At 43.8% G+C, this 15735-nt stretch overlaps 1 protein-coding gene across 1 annotated transcript in view; it reads right to left on the bottom strand.

The window, feature by feature from the left end:
• DYRK1A (dual specificity tyrosine phosphorylation regulated kinase 1A) overlaps positions 1-13537 on the bottom strand; it is a 149315-nt gene extending 135778 nt beyond the window's left edge. The window contains exon 1 of the mRNA XM_034990141.1: positions 13297-13537. The gene's annotated coding sequence lies outside the window, so the exon portion shown is untranslated. The remainder of the gene's footprint in view (positions 1-13296) is intronic.
• Positions 13538-15735: the final 2198 nt, after the last annotated feature.

Here is a 15735-nt window from a genome sequence, read left to right as displayed (position 1 = left end):
GATAAACTCACTGATCTACATAAACTTTTTTAAAACTCTGCCAACAAATTGAAGATCCAAGGGTTTCTATTTTACATGGTATTATAAATGTTCTCCCCTTTAACTCCTATGTTACCAAAAATAAAGCAACAAGTAGCTTAAAGTAGTCTAACATGTTGCCACCAAAACTAAGTTCAAAACATAAACAACCAAACAAATAGAAGGAACCAAGGAGGACTAACTGCTCACCCTGAACACAATGGACACAAGCCGTATTTCCTTTACATTTCTCATCAGTGAGCTCCTGACTATACTGAAAAGCTTCATGATGGCAAGGACCATGTATTCCCAGGTGACTCACTACTATGTCCCAAGGGCCTAGCATGGCGCCAGGCAGAGAGGAGAGCTTCAATACCTACTGAATATTTGCTTTTCTAAATATTTACTGTAGAAACTAGTCACTGAGAAAGGTTTCAGGACAATTTTAAACATATCCCTTATAAGCTTTTAAAAGCTTATTCACCTGACAAGATCAACAGCTTCAATAATTTTCTAACTACAAGACTCATTCTGGGGTACCTGGGTGGCTCAGTCAGTTGGGCGTCTGCCTTTGGCTCAGGTCATGATCTCAGGGTCCTGGGATCAAGCCCCGCATCGGGCTCCCTGCTCCGCGGAAGCCTGCTTCTCCCTCTCCCACTCCCCCTGCTTGTGCTCCCTCTCTCACTGTGTCTCTCTGTCAAATAAATAAATAAAATCTTTTAAAAAAAAGACGACAACTCATTCTTTTGAAAAATCCATCCATACAATGAATTTCCTCAATTGTTCCCATTCTGTTGTCCAAACCTGAAAAACTTAAAGCCAGGGGCGCCTGGGTGGCTCAGTCGGGAGCCTGCTTCTCCCTCTGCCTGTTGCTCCCCCACTTGTGCTCTCTTTCTCAAATAAATAAAGTCTTTTAAAAAAATTATTAAAAAAAAAGTTAAAGCCAAAATGCATCCAAACCACTTTCTTCACTTTTCTGTCACTTTTTAGATGAAGTCAAAGCTAGAGCTTATTTTAAATGTGAACCTGACAGCTACTGCAAATGCTGGACTGACATCCCAGAGGTCATTGTTGAACGGACCTCACTGAACAGGCCTCACATGGTTCATGCCTAAGAACCATGAAGAATATCCAGGCTGATTCCCTCTACAATTTAAAACCTCTCCAAATGAACACTAAGGAATGGGTCTATTTCAATAAACTACTAAAATGATGTGCTCCTTTAAAGAAAAGGCACAATGTAACTAATACAACACTGTCAACTATACTTTGAGAAAAAATAAAAAAGGCACAATGTTTCTACTCCATATTCCTAACACCTGGCTTCTCCCACACAGTAGGTATTTCATATGCATTTGTGTAATTAATCCAGGAGTAAATATTTTTTTCCTGGCTATACAGTTTTCCAGTCCTATCTTTTAAAAGATAGTCCTTTGGGGCACCTGGGTGGCTCAGTGGGTTAAGAGTCTGCCTTCCACTCAGGTCATGATCTCAGGGTCCTGGGATCTAGCCCCAAGTCCGGCTCCCTGCTCAGCAGGAGTCTGCTTCTCCCTCTGCCCCTCCCCCCCACATGCTCGCTCACTCTCTCTCAAATAAATAAATATAATCATTAAAAAAAAAAAAAAGATAGTCCTTTGGGGGCACCTGGGTGGTTCAGTTGATCCGATTCTTGATTTTGGCTCAGGTCATGAACTCAAGGGTTCTGAGATGGAGCCCCACATCAGGCTCCACAACTTAGCATGGGGCCTGCCTGGGATACTCATTCTCTCTCTCTCCCCCCGCTCTCTTCCCCTCCCCCACTCAGGTGCGCTCTCTCTCAAATAAATAAATAAAATTTAAAAAGATACTCCTTTGGTCCTTGAGACCAACTAGTAAAAATCAAAACATGTATTTCACTGATGCACTCAACAGATGTTTACTTAGTACTTATTATGTGTCAAGCCTTTGCTGATCCCTGTGACTGCAAGGGGGAACAAACCACTGCCCCTACTCTCTGAAAGGCATTAATCAAATAAGCATTAAAAAAAATGATCAACTGTAGGGGGCATGGGTGGCTGAGTCGGTTAGGAGTTCAACTCCTGATTTCAGCTCAGGTGGTGATCTCAGGGTTGTGAAACGGAGCCCAACATGGGGCCCTGTGTTCAGCATGGAGTCTGCTGGAGACTCACTCTCTCCCTCTGCCACTCCTCTCCTCTCGTGCACTCTCTCCCTCTCCCTCTCAATAAAGAAATCTCTTTAAAAAAATTATCAACTGTAATAAGCACTATGGAGGAAATGTACAAGACATTAGATATTAAAAAAGAAAAGGTGATGGGGGGGTACTTTCCCTGACAAAGTGACATTGCGGCTGAAAGTGCAGGAGGAAAGAAGTTCACTGCAATAAAGGGGATGACTGCTGGCTGAAGCAGTAGCACATGTGAAAACAGGGTCCGGAGCCTCAGAAGGTAAGACTGTGTAACCGAGCTGGGGCCGCATCATTGAGGTACGGGGTCCTGTGACTAGTTTGGTCTTTACTCTCGAAGTCACAATGTATCGTTAAAGAGGTTTCTTTTTTTTTTTTAAGGACAAAGAATTTTTATTCATCATTTGTTCAAACTGCTCTTCTGTGCCTGTCCATTCCACTGAACTTTCCTTATTCCTGGACTTTCCTTACATGCCCACATGCTTTATTTTCGATGTCTGCATCTTTGTCTTACTCAGCAAGAAGCCTTCCTCCAAGCTGTCTCTCATGAATCCTAAGACTCGCATCTTCAATTTCTTCCCTCTCCATAGCTGACTCTAATACTGCTGAGTAACTGTGAGCCTTCAGGCCAATTCTTAGGTAAACTCACCTAGCTTTACTGACATTTTGAACTGTACCACAGAACGATTATAGGGAAATTCAAAAAGTAAAATTAGATTATAATATACTCAAATGAGATCCTAATAATTTCCTTACCATTGCTATTTTGAAAAAACTTCTACAAAATCTTTTGTACCAAGGAAGTAATGTCATTCTGTAATGAATGTGTTTGATGTAAAGATGAAGTTAAAAAATAAAAATAAACCACTACTGAGATGACTGACAGTTGTTCTTTTCAAGGGGAAATGGTCAAATCAGAACAAATTTTTCAGCACACAGTATTTGTCTTAAAGACTGGAGTCCTATTTAACCCAAATAAACTTTAACTCAAAATTAACTGTCACAAGAACTCTAAGATGAGACAAAAATTTGACCTTCAAAAAGCAACATCAAAAATTACTCAACTTCATGGGCTGTGTTCCCTTCAATAATGTATGTCCACTCTACGAAGTCTGTAAACCTACTCTGGGGATTACTAAAGATCCCCACCCCCAATCCTAACTTCTCTGATGGCCCAGACAGTGTAGGCTTTGCTGTCGCACTAATTCCCAGGCCCTAGTTCCATGTCTGGCACTGCTAAGTACTGAATAAATAATTCTAAACACCTCACGGGATAAATGTTTAGATTACTGTCTCCCGGTAAGGATACTTGTGAAAGTAAAGAGAATATGATATTTTTCAGGAAAAATACAAAGACACTCAGAATAAACTAAACTCTCTCTCATGTTCAGTCACTCTTTTTCAAACCACATATCATAATACACCTTCTTCTTTCCAGATTCAGACCTTCTAGCATTGCCTTCTCCCATTGCCCCATTTTTAAGCTCATCTTTAATGACTTCCACCTGTCCCTAATGGAAGTCTGAACTACAATAATAATTCTATCTTCTGTTCTTTAACAGTTCCTTCAGGCCCTCAGGAGGAAATACTCTCAACTGTCCCATTAAACGAATCATTCCCATACTATACTGCTACCAATGTTTAATTCTCTCCTTTCTATATCCAAAAATTTGGCCACACAGCTGTTTGAACCCGAAATATTCACTTGTTCTGTTGGAAATTAAATCACTGAGAATTTTTTAAGGCACTCCAAACTCAGCTCTCCCATTTGACTTCTACCTTTTATCTTATTCTTTCATGCCTATACACCTAGAATGAGCCTGCCTTCCAGGCCCTCCTTCTTACTGTGTCATCTCCCTAACCCAGACTTGTCATCACAGTTCTGCTGAAACACCTTCAATTGCCCCAATCAAATGCCTCATAATATTTAAGACCCATCACTCTCATTTCTCAGTGTAACTGTCCCTATCCCTCCTCCAGCATCTCACACACATGCACTCTCTGAAACTCCGGGTACATGAATCTGTCATTCTACTAAGGCACCCCTCACTTCCCCTGCCGCCACAGGACGCCCCCCTTCAGCAGACTATCAAAACTCCAGGTTATACCAGCTCCCCCTGCTTGTGCTCTCTCTCTGTCAAATAAATAAATAAAATCTTAAAAAAAAAAAAAAAAGAATTCCCTTTTACAATTTATCAAAGCATTTACAATTACAAGCATCTGCAAGTTATCAAAACATCAGTTTTTCATTCAACAGAATAAAGAAATACAGGAAAATCAGAAAATATTTAATTATATATCTGACAAAGAATATTTTGTTATTAAAGTACAAGACTTAGAGTACAACTTAAGATGTTCAAACTCACTCATAATTAAAGAAATGCAAATCCAAACAACTAAATAACATTTTCACCTATTAAACTGACAAAGATTTAAAACTCTAGTAACACCAATGTTGGTGAGATCTGGGAAACTGTGAACTCTCAGACACTGCTGATGAAGTATAAATTGGTGCTACTTTTGAGAAGACAATTTGGCAAGCCATTGCCAAACGTGCATATACTTGGTGAACCGGCAATTTCCCTTAGGAATATGTATCATGTGGCTAAGGCTCACAGAACACAGTTATATGTACAAGGATGTACACTTCAGCATTGTTTAAAACAAAAATACAAGAACAATTTAAATGTTCTTTAATAGAGATTGATTAAATTGTGGTACATCCATAACATGGAATACTTCCTAACCATTAAAAATAACAGAGAAAGGGGCGCCTGGGTGGCTCAGTCGTTAAGCGTCTGCCTTCGGCTCAGGTCATGATCCCAGGGTCCTGGGATCAAGCCCCACATCGGGCTTCCTGCTCGCCGGGAAGTCTGCTTCTCCCTCTCTCCCACTCCCTCTGCTTGTGTTCCTGCTCTCGCTATCTCTCTGTCAAATAAATAAAATCAATCTTTAAAAAAATAAAAATAACAGAGAAAACTATCAGCTGATGTGGGAATATTTCTAAAATAGATCAAGATGTTTAAGATGCAAATCTGTATGTTTAGCATGATCCAGTTTGCTTTTAAGTGCATAGACACTGTACACACATCCATCACAATGTCTACGAACTTTAAAAAAATAAACAGGATCGGGGAAACCTGGCTGGCTCAGTCGGTGGATTATGTGATTCTTGATCTTGAAAGTCATGAGTTCCAGGGCCACACTGGGGTTAGAGTTTACTTAAATAAATTAAAAAAAAAAAAAAAAAAAACACCCTGTAATTAATTTTTAAAAAATAGGATCATACTGAACAATACTGCTCTGTAACATACACATAATAAATGTTTAAAATAGATATACTTGCACATACATGCATAGGACATTTCTGGTAGGAAAAATAACTATTCCCTATGGAGCATGAGGCAGGGGGTTGATATGACAGCATCCTATAGGGCCTGAGCTTTTTTTTTTTTTTTTTTTTTAAACCATGAGGACATACTACTTGATGATCTTTTAGAAACTAAAATTCCCTAGGTGATCAGAACGATTCCTTATATATTTGATATGGTGTCAGACTGCTCAAATAGGAATGATGAACACTAAGAAAAAAGGCCTTCTACTCCAATACTCAAGTGGGTCTTCAGCTAAATTATCCACAGTCCCATTACCAATACTCTTAGTGACAGGAGGCCAGAAGTCCAGTCTAATACTACCAACCTCTGGCCACAAGAGAAGCCTCCATGAACGCTTCCAGAACTATACCACAAGCTGACACGTCTCAAACATGCCCTTCATCTTCCTCTGGGCTAGGGCACATGTGCCGACTCTTCCCTCCCCTTCCCACAAAGCTCTCTTACTAGTGCAGGTGCTATCTCCAAATCTTAAAATGGCAGCCAACTAATTCATAAAGTGTTAACCTGATATACAGATAAAGAACATTCCTCTGGGAATACTTCCATTTTAAATTAGGGAATCCACCTCAACTTAATCTAAAGGAATGAATTCAACAGTGAGAATTGCAGATGAAAAACCAAGTAATAATTTGAGGACAAGACCTACCTTGGTTCCTTCTCATCATGCCAGGCTAGCACCTACCTATCACCTACCCTAATGTTAACAGGTACACTACCCTATCCGCCACAGCACTGACATTAACAATACCTTTAAAACCTCAACTTCCCATCCTTAAATATTCACTTGACTATTTGCTAAAAGAACAATTAAGTGATCCAACTATTCACTACCAATGAGCTCACACATAAAAAACAACTATTTGAGAATGACTAATATCCCTATAAAATCTCAACACAGTTGGTACTTGGTCCTCTTCTGCGTTCACAAAAAGAACGAAGAACTACGAGTCAGAAAAACATACACTAATTCTTGAGCAGCTCACTCTGGAGTACCGGTTAGTCATTTAGTTTCTTTGCGTCTATTTCCTTCTCTAAAATGAGGGCGAATAACTATATCAATGTTTCCCAAAGTCTTTCTACTGCATCAGGATTACCTGGAATCCTAATTAAGAAAGTAGATGCCAGAGCATCACCCCAAACCTATAGATAGAGAAGTATCTGAGTTTGGGAGTCCCACAACTTTGAGAAGTTCTCCAGAAGCCTGTTTGAGAACCATTAGTTTCTCAGCTCTCCACTAGATCTAATAACAACACTCTAGTTCAAAAGAATCCTAGATCTTCCTTTTTGTTCAAACCCACAAAACTTAAGAGGAACATACCAGGATAGTAAATGTATTTCTAAACATCACTGCTATCCTGCTCCTTGCAACTCCAGTGACTCAAAACATTTACTGAAAACCTGACAAGATTCAAGTGTTATTCCAATAGTTTGCCGAGGGTATGAGTATGAATACATACAGTAGGAATACATTCTAGGAAACTATTAAAACAAAATCCAAAAGTTTAGATTCCAAATACTGTTTACATACAATACAGTCACAGCAATCAAGAACCACGTATCTACCTATCTAAAATAATGTGCTATTAGAGCCAAAATTCATTCACTACTAAAAGTTTAGCTACATTTTTTCTAATCTAACTATATATGTATATATTACAGACCCTGAATAGTGATCTATTTAAATTTGCACACCACAGTTCAGAAGACTAATGACCAAATACGGAAAATAAGTCTTATTAATTAGTGCAGTAAAAGTTGTCTTTCCAAGGTTTACTTCTGTATGTTTCTTCCAAAACATTTCAAAGTGTGACAGGAAATGTTTCATAATTCCCCATTCTCCTCTTCTTCAGTAGAAACAGATTTTCAACCAAACAGCCACCCTGCCAGAGACCACATATCCCAGCCTCCTTTGCAGCTAAATGTGGCCACCTGACCGTTTTGACTAACAGATATGAACAGAAGTCACGTATGCAACTTCCAGGCTTGTCTTTTAAAAAAGGGGATGTGTTTTCCCAACACCTGTTCCTAGATGGTGGATATGGTGGGGAGCAGTCTCGCACCACACAGAAAATGGTGTTTCCCTAAGCGGAGGAAAGCAACAAGACAGAAGGAACCAAGGTCCCCTCCACCATGAAGCCACTACATCAGCCTTAAAACTACTTACAGGAGAGAGAAATAAACGTGTTTAAGCTACTGTATTTAATCAGAACAAAGGCCCAATCTTGTGTTCTAATTAATGCCTAAAGAAAGTTTAAATTTATAACAAATATTAAGCAACAGCTCCTTATTAATTCAGTAAAGTTGAAACTCTATAAATTCTTGGGTAACCCTACTACTGAAATTATTGCTACTGTACCAACTTATGTTTATATGGCATTTTACACTTTTGCAAAGCACCTCATTATAGTATCTCATTCCACATTCTCAAAATCCTGGGAAGGGCAGCTGGTACTGTATACATTTGGCATATAAAACACTCAAGTTCAGAGAAGCTACTTTACCCAAGATTGCACAATTATGGAGTGGTACTAGGACAGGATTCTGACATATAGGTTCTTCATTCCCTCCTCTGTATACGTATACATTTATCTACCCCTGCTGTACTGGAAGCATGATCAAAAAAGAATTATTCCTGTCTAGATGGACTTTACAATCTGATGGAGAAAGGAAGAGACAGACATTAAATAAGTGTATCCGTGAATATGTATGAATAATTACACAGCTATCTGCAGTAAGAGCTATAAAAAAAGCAGAGTCCTATAAGAATGCATGGCTAAGGAACCTACCTAGACTGGGGTTTTGGGGGAAGTCTCTCTGAAGAAGCAGCATGTATCCTGGGACCACAAGGATGAGTACAAATGGAGAGGAGAAAAAGAGGGAGAACAGAGAGGAGGAGACTATTAAGAAATGTATAGGTTACCTCAATCTGCACAAGGGCCCTGTGTTAAGTACCACGAACCCCATTTACAGATGAAGAAACCCATGCTTAGCAAAACCACACTGCCAGCGAAGGACCTGTCGAGATTCCAGCAGTGCCTGACCCTGGAGCCTCTCTGCCAAGCACCATATCACAGGCCTATACTCTCTCCACAGCATCATGCTGCCTCAAATGCCATCTATAACTAGATTTTGTGCAGATTTGGGATGGGTGTCAGAGCATCTGTTTACCAAAACGCTTATGCTAGGATGCCAACTCTAACCACAAATATCCATAAAACTTAAAGAAAGAAAAAGAGTCCACTCTTGTCATTGGAAATCTGATATACTGAGAAAAATTACAGGGTTATTTAATGAACAGGGATGTTATGTAAAATAGAGGTGATGTTGAAAACCAGATTCATTCCATGTTAAACCAGTTCCCTAAGCTCCTCCCCACTGACTTACACAACCATTTTAACTATGAGAACATAAAACTCACAACAATTCATCAAGAGTAAAAATCCATTTTAAGCTATCAATGCACCATGTATATCAGGTACACACGTGTCCCTCAAACAAAAAATGTGTTGTCAAAACTTTAATAGTACTATATAAACTTTTAAAAATCCCCTTCTAGAGGAGAGGATATGTAGCTCTGGTAGAATAATCAATTGTTAAGAGGCCCAAGTGGTTCTACATTAGCAAAAAGTATGCCTACAAGGAACCTCATTCTAGATATCCAGTGTACTGTAAATTATTATCTCCAATAGAAAATTTTAACTCGTTATACAATTCTGAAAGTATGATTTCAAAGCAAAAGTCTAACTTTTGAAAAACACTTAGCTGGTCTATACAACACAATACTTCCAAATCATGTCGTTTTCATATAATAAAAAAAAAGAAACTAAGGCTGCCTGTAGCCACTAAGTGAGGAAACAAGACTTGTCTTTAATTACTTAATATGAACGTTAGATTATTTTCATCTTGTGAACCCAACACTTCATTTTCCAAGTAACCAACGATAAACCTTATAGCTCTAGCTTAACACTGCAGGCAAGACTTCAAAAGATTTCTTCATTTAGGGGCAACAGAGAAGTTTTAGGTAACTTAAAATAATCTGATTTTTTTCCCCAAGTAATTAAAAAATTTTAACGCCCCCCGCAATTTTTAATCAAAAATTGTGCAAGCCATGGGTTATGAATTAAAATTTCTCTAGCCTTCAAAACATTGCCCAATGGTTAAAATAATATATGGTAAGAAGTTTTTTAAAAAGCATAATCACTATACATACATAAGGTGCTCTTACACAAGTCAGTCACACAATACCTTTTGACAGGGCAAACTGTTTGTACCAAGTTTCAGGGGACCATGTTTGATAACTTCAAGTAATATCTTTACTTCTAAGTAGAAAACATGTGAAACTACCAAAACACTCAACAGAAAGTAGAGATCCTTAGCTCACAGTTGAAACTACTGATAATGAATATACAACAAAATTGTGAGAGTAATAAAATTTTGTGAAGGAAGAACTAAGTTCTTTATAAAGACTCTTCCTGGAAGTTTTTGGGTTGTGCTGGGTTCAGATGGTTCATTTCTTTCTTGCGGGAAGGAGAGAAATTGCTGGGGGTGTGGGTGTAGGAAATAACGAAAGTTCTTTGAAGTAAGAGAGAAGCTAATGCTAACGCAAAAACATTGACACCTTTATCACAAATACCAAGAGTCACAAATGAAGCCCCCTCTTCTAAGAATCTTAGTCTCACATATAAGGCAATTCCCTTCACACTCATAATAAAGCTACTTCTTTCCAAATTTTCTTCCCAAAACTAGATACTTGCCAACCATAAACACGTGAAAATATCCCTGAGTAATCTAACTAGCTAAACTAGTTTTTATTTAAAAAAAAAAAAAAAAAAGTTTAAGCAGTACCCAAGATTCGATACAAATTAGCATTTTCTTTCTTTTAGTTTCAAAACAAAATGCATGCCAAAGGTCATCGTATACCTTGTTACAAGTCATCCTTAATTTTGCTTTGGCAGATAAATATTCACAGTACTATAAAAACCTATGTATGTAAATTCTTTAAATACCAGTCACTGCACTTACCACTCCCTACCCCCATCTTTAAATCATAAACACAATAAATCTCCATAAATAAAACTAACGGGACAAACATCTGACAACATTCTAGAGGGGGGAAAAAATTCTAACCAAGGGTCTTTTTCACTATACACATTCCCAAACAAGACACTGCATTAAAATGGTGTATCTTCATTTATTTTGAATGTTAGTTCCCCTAAAGACTGGACTAACTGGTTGATTTTTCAATCCAAGCACACAGTAATTTTGTCTAAGTTTTGTTTTTTTTTTTTTAAGATTTATTTATTTATTTGAGAGAGCGAGAATGAGAGAGAGAGTACATGAGAGGGGGGAGGGTTAGAGGGAGAAGCAGGCTCCCCGCTGAGCAGGGAGCCCGATGCGGGACTCGATCCAGGGACTCCAGGATCATGACCTGAGCCGAAGGCAGTCGCCCAACCAACTGAGCTACCCAGGCGCCCCTCTCTCTTAAGTTTCTAATAGGTCCCACCAAAATGTTTTTAAAATATGTTGAAGAAGCTATCTTATACCTATATTACAAATTCCTAATAACAAAGATCTCACTAGATCATTTAGTCCACGTCCCACCCCTACCAATAATGACCATCCATTCATTCAAGTCTATTCCTTCAAATCAAAATCATTCTTAGATTTTAAAGTGTGCCTTCACCTTACACAGGGGTGACCCCAGAATAATTAATTTCTGAGCTTATGCCTCTTATCAACTTTTTATACTGTTTTACAATAGTACTTGGTACACATGTTAACAGAAGTCCTTAACTTTCTGATAAGGTTTGAACTCTAAATGAATTTGGACAGCCAGCATAAGCACCAGGGCTATTTCAAGACCAATCCTCCAAAAGCACTGGGGTACTTGAAGTGTAAGTCATGTGTATATTAAAAATCTTAACTGTAACTGAGTAAACTTTTTCTTAACTGCTGTTTCTTTAAAACTATCTTCTTCAATTTAAAATCTTAGCACATGAAATTTCAGTTCTAGTGTCACATTTATAGTCTACCTGAAAATAATATCTCTCAAAGTAAACAATCAAGACGTGAGAATTTAAGAATTTTTAAAAAAACAAAAGCTAAAGGTAATGCCACTGAATTATTAAAACTCCCCCAAATCAAAATATTAAATATATCCATTCTTAAACACTTTGTATATGTAAGGTACAAGGGGTCATACAGGAAATCTAAGTATTCAAAGATTTTTAAAATGCCTAAAAATAACTTTTACACAAAACTTTGCTATGACTCATCAATACTTAAGCGATGCCTACAATTAAAATTAAGTGTGAAGAACAAAACGCACCAAAAAATATCTTTTAATTCCTTCCATTCGATAACTAACTACACAGTTTGGGGAGTGGGGGGACTGACAAGTTTCAGTAAGAGGGTCTCTTTTCCATCCTTCCACTTCCAAAAACGACAAAGTTAATTCTGTGCTCAACACTGTCAGAGGCACAGTCTCTAGGTTAGAACCCTGAGTCATTACACACAGATCGCTCCAAATCTGCCAGTGTTTATAATAATCAGTTATAACCTAGTGATTATGAGCCCAGGCTGGCTACAGACTCCGGCTCCTCGAGTCCCAGCTGTATGACCTTGAATGAGTCACAGCTCAGTTTCCTCATCTGGGAAATGGGTTAACAGTTCCTACCGGTAGGAAATGCGAGTTCATACATGTAAAGCCCTGCGAAGACTGCCTGGCACTCTTTGTCCTCGTCTTTAAAAAAATCCGTGTGAAAACAATGCTATACAGGGTATTTTCTGACAACCTGGGCGGAATTCAAAAACCAAACGGTGCTGGCATTCGAGGGCTGCACCTAGATTACAAGGTTCGTATAACCTAGGGTTGAACGGAAAGCACAGACCAGTAGTCGGAATCACTCACTCACTAATTTTGCCATTTTTAACTATTTCGGGCTAGGGAGGGGCCTTTCGCTAGGCGTTAGGATACTCAGCAGCTGTGGTGGATCCAAGCGAGAGCTGGTTTGTGCCTGTAAAGAGACTTGTGAAGTTTTGTTGCAATAGCCAGGTATCGATTACAATTTACGCATTCTCAACCAGCAACTCCTCGGGCTGCTGAACAGGTCATTACTCCACCTCGAGGGGCCGGGATCACTCGCACTCACTGCACAACTTCGGAGCACGCCGAGTGCCCTCGCTCCAGCACACACCCCGAACGGCCGCTGAGGGACCCAGCCCCCGACCTTCGCCGGCGCCTCGCCCAGCAGCCAGCCCCGTTTTCTTAACCCGTGCATTGTCCTTGCGGAGAACCCCGGCGGTTCCCACACTGGTGGGGACCGAGAGGAGGGACGAGGGAGGAGCTGGGGGAAGAGGATGAGGAGGAAGAGGAGGAGGAGGAGGAAGACAACCTCCTCCCCTCCGCTCGGGCGACCAGTGAAGGTCTGGCGCTTTCTCGGCCCCCAGGCCCCGGCTCCCGGGAGGCCGCGGCCCCTGCTCCCACCCTCCGCAACTTTCCCTCCGCTCGCACCCGCCTCTCCTCCGGGACCCGGCCTGTCGGGCTCCCTCCCCCGGCGGCCGGCCCCGGGCCGCGGCGCCTCCTCCTAAAATGGCAGGTCCCTCCCTCCGCCCGGCCGGCCTCGGCGCGGGCCCGGCTGCAGGCCGCGGGGGGAGCCGGGCGCCGGGCCGGGCGGGGCCGCGGCCGGGCCGGACACTCACCGGGACGATGGCGGGGCGCTCGCGCCGCTCCCTCCGGTGAGTCTCAGCCTCGGGCTCCCACCGCTGCGCTCCCGCCGCGGCCTCCGCAGCCAGCGCCGCCCCGGCCGCCTCTCTCCGCCCCGGCGCTCCCGGCTCCGCGGCCGAGCCGCAGCCTTCTCCGTCTCTCTCCGGCTCCGCGGTTCCAGCGGCGCCCGGGGCCGGGGAGGCGACAGCCCCCTCCCCGGCAAATACCGCAGTCCCCGGACCCCGGCTCCCGGCGGCGGGGCCGCGCGGCCCGGCCCGGCGCGGAGGGCGGCGGCGGCGGCGAGGCCGGGCGCCGAGTCGCGGCCGCTCCCGGCGGCTTCTTCCCGAGGAGGATTTTGTAAATCTCACAAAATGGCGCGCGCTCCAAACCTGCGCAGCGAGAAGCGCCGGGGCCCGAGCGGCGGCGGCGGCGGCGGCGGCGGCTCCTCCGCCAGGAGAGCCCGAACCGCCCGCCCCCGAGTCCCCGCACAGACAGACAGACACACACACACGCACACACACACGCACGCACACTCGCCCTCGCACACGCTCACTCACACACACACTCTCACACTCACACCGGTCCCGCCCGCTCGCCGGCGGCGGCAGCGGCACCAACAGCAGCAGCAGGAACAGCAGCAGCAGCAGAAGCGGCGGCGGCGGCGGCGCCCGCACCCCCCGCTCGAGGTGTCCGCTCCCTGAGCCCGACCTGGGCCGCGATCAGCAGCAGCGACGGCAGCAGTCTCCCCGGATCCCCCCGCCGCTCTTGCCGCCGCCACCCCCGCCTCACTCCAATGGGGCTTTTTATTATTATTCGGGCGGGAAGCGAAAGGGTTTAAAAAAAAACCAACCAACAAAATGGCGACGGACCGACCCGGTCGCTATAGCAACTGTCAATCAAAACGCAAAACCCCGGCTGACGTGCTGACGTCCTCCTCCCGCCCCCCGGCCCCAAGCCGGCGGGCGGGGCCTGTTGCTCGGGCAACGGCAGATTCCGTTCCCTCCTTTCTCTCTACCCCTTCGTCCCCAACCAACCACCCAACCCCCTCAGGTCACGTGAAGGATAAATTCGGAGCTCGGGCCCGCTACGAGTGTCAGAGGAGGGCGCGTGATTCGCTCGGGGGAGGGGAGAGGAGGGGGACGGCCAGGCCGAGGGAGGGAAGGGAAGGAAAGAGAAGGGAAGGGGGGGTGAGGCGGCGGCCCGGCCTGTGCGCGAGCGCCCGCCGACTCCCCGGCCTCCTGGCCGCGCCCCGCCCAGCGCCCGCGCCCGCGCCCGCGCCGACTGCGGCCCGGGGAGCGCGCGCGGCCTCCGCGCCGCCACCCCCGGAACCCCGCGCTTCCGCGTCGTGCGCCCGCAGCCCCGCCCGCGCCGAAGGGTGGGGGGAGGGAGGGGGCCGGGCTCTGCGGCCGCGCGGGACCCGGGAAGCCCAACCCTGGCGCCCCGGCCGGGGGCTCTCACCTTCATCCCCGCGGAGCGCGCCGGCCGCTGGAAGGCGGCCCGGGTGCGCACGGCCGCGCGTTTCAACTGTTCTTCGAAGGGCTCGCGTGCCCGCCTCGCCGGAAAATGCCCACGGAGGCCGCGGCGGGGGTGGGGAAGAGGCCGCCTCCGCGTTTCAGACATCTCAGGAATTCCGGACGCTGCGCCCGAATCCGGGATGCCCCTGCGGCTGACACCTTGATTAAATACTGCCTCTCGATTTTTGCAGCAACCAATGCCAACGATCAGATATTATGCATGGAACCATCATAAAAACTTTTTTAGGCTGTGCACGCTCTCCCAGGCTTTACCACCTATTTCAAGCCCCTCCGCACCTTTCTGGGAGCAGCCTTTCCTTCCCGATCTGAATGCCCCTTACATTAATCCTCTTGAGCTATTACTGTATCTTTGCTGCCCAACTCCCTGTTTTTCTCTTTGATGGACCATCTCAGCTTCCCAATTCTTAATTCGCCCGCCGTTCAACATTATGGCTCTCGTTTATTTGTATTTTATCTACCCCTCCGCCTGACTAAATGTCGCTAGTTGCGCTCCCTGGCATTAAAATCTAGGTATGCTAGTAGCCATGCTGTGCTGGCTACTTTGTAATTAGTAGACAGCCACTGGCTAAGAATTGTGTTCTGTACGAATGCGAATAAATAGCACTTAAAACGTTATCCTTAAGAAAAGGATAAGGTAGATATTATTTTACACCAAGTCACTAATTTATTGATGTCTAAGCTTATTTATCGTGTTCCTACCAGTTTTTTCTTAAGCTGTTCACAAATGCATTAGCAACAGATAGGATCTCATAGGTGTAAAGAAAAGTCCCCGTAATAAGTACTGGTCTCTATCCTATGTGACTCAAGGAAAGACACTTGCTTTAAATGATTTACAAGTGTTTCCCTCCTACAGTTATTAGAACATTGATATTAGGCAACAATTCAAGTTAGCACAGGCCC

Source organism: Mirounga leonina, unplaced genomic scaffold (assembly GCF_011800145.1).
Source record: "Mirounga leonina isolate KUSES-001 unplaced genomic scaffold, KU_Mleo_1.0 Mir_496, whole genome shotgun sequence".
NCBI lineage: Eukaryota > Metazoa > Chordata > Mammalia > Carnivora > Phocidae > Mirounga > Mirounga leonina.
This window is presented reverse-complemented; position numbering and strand designations above follow the sequence as displayed.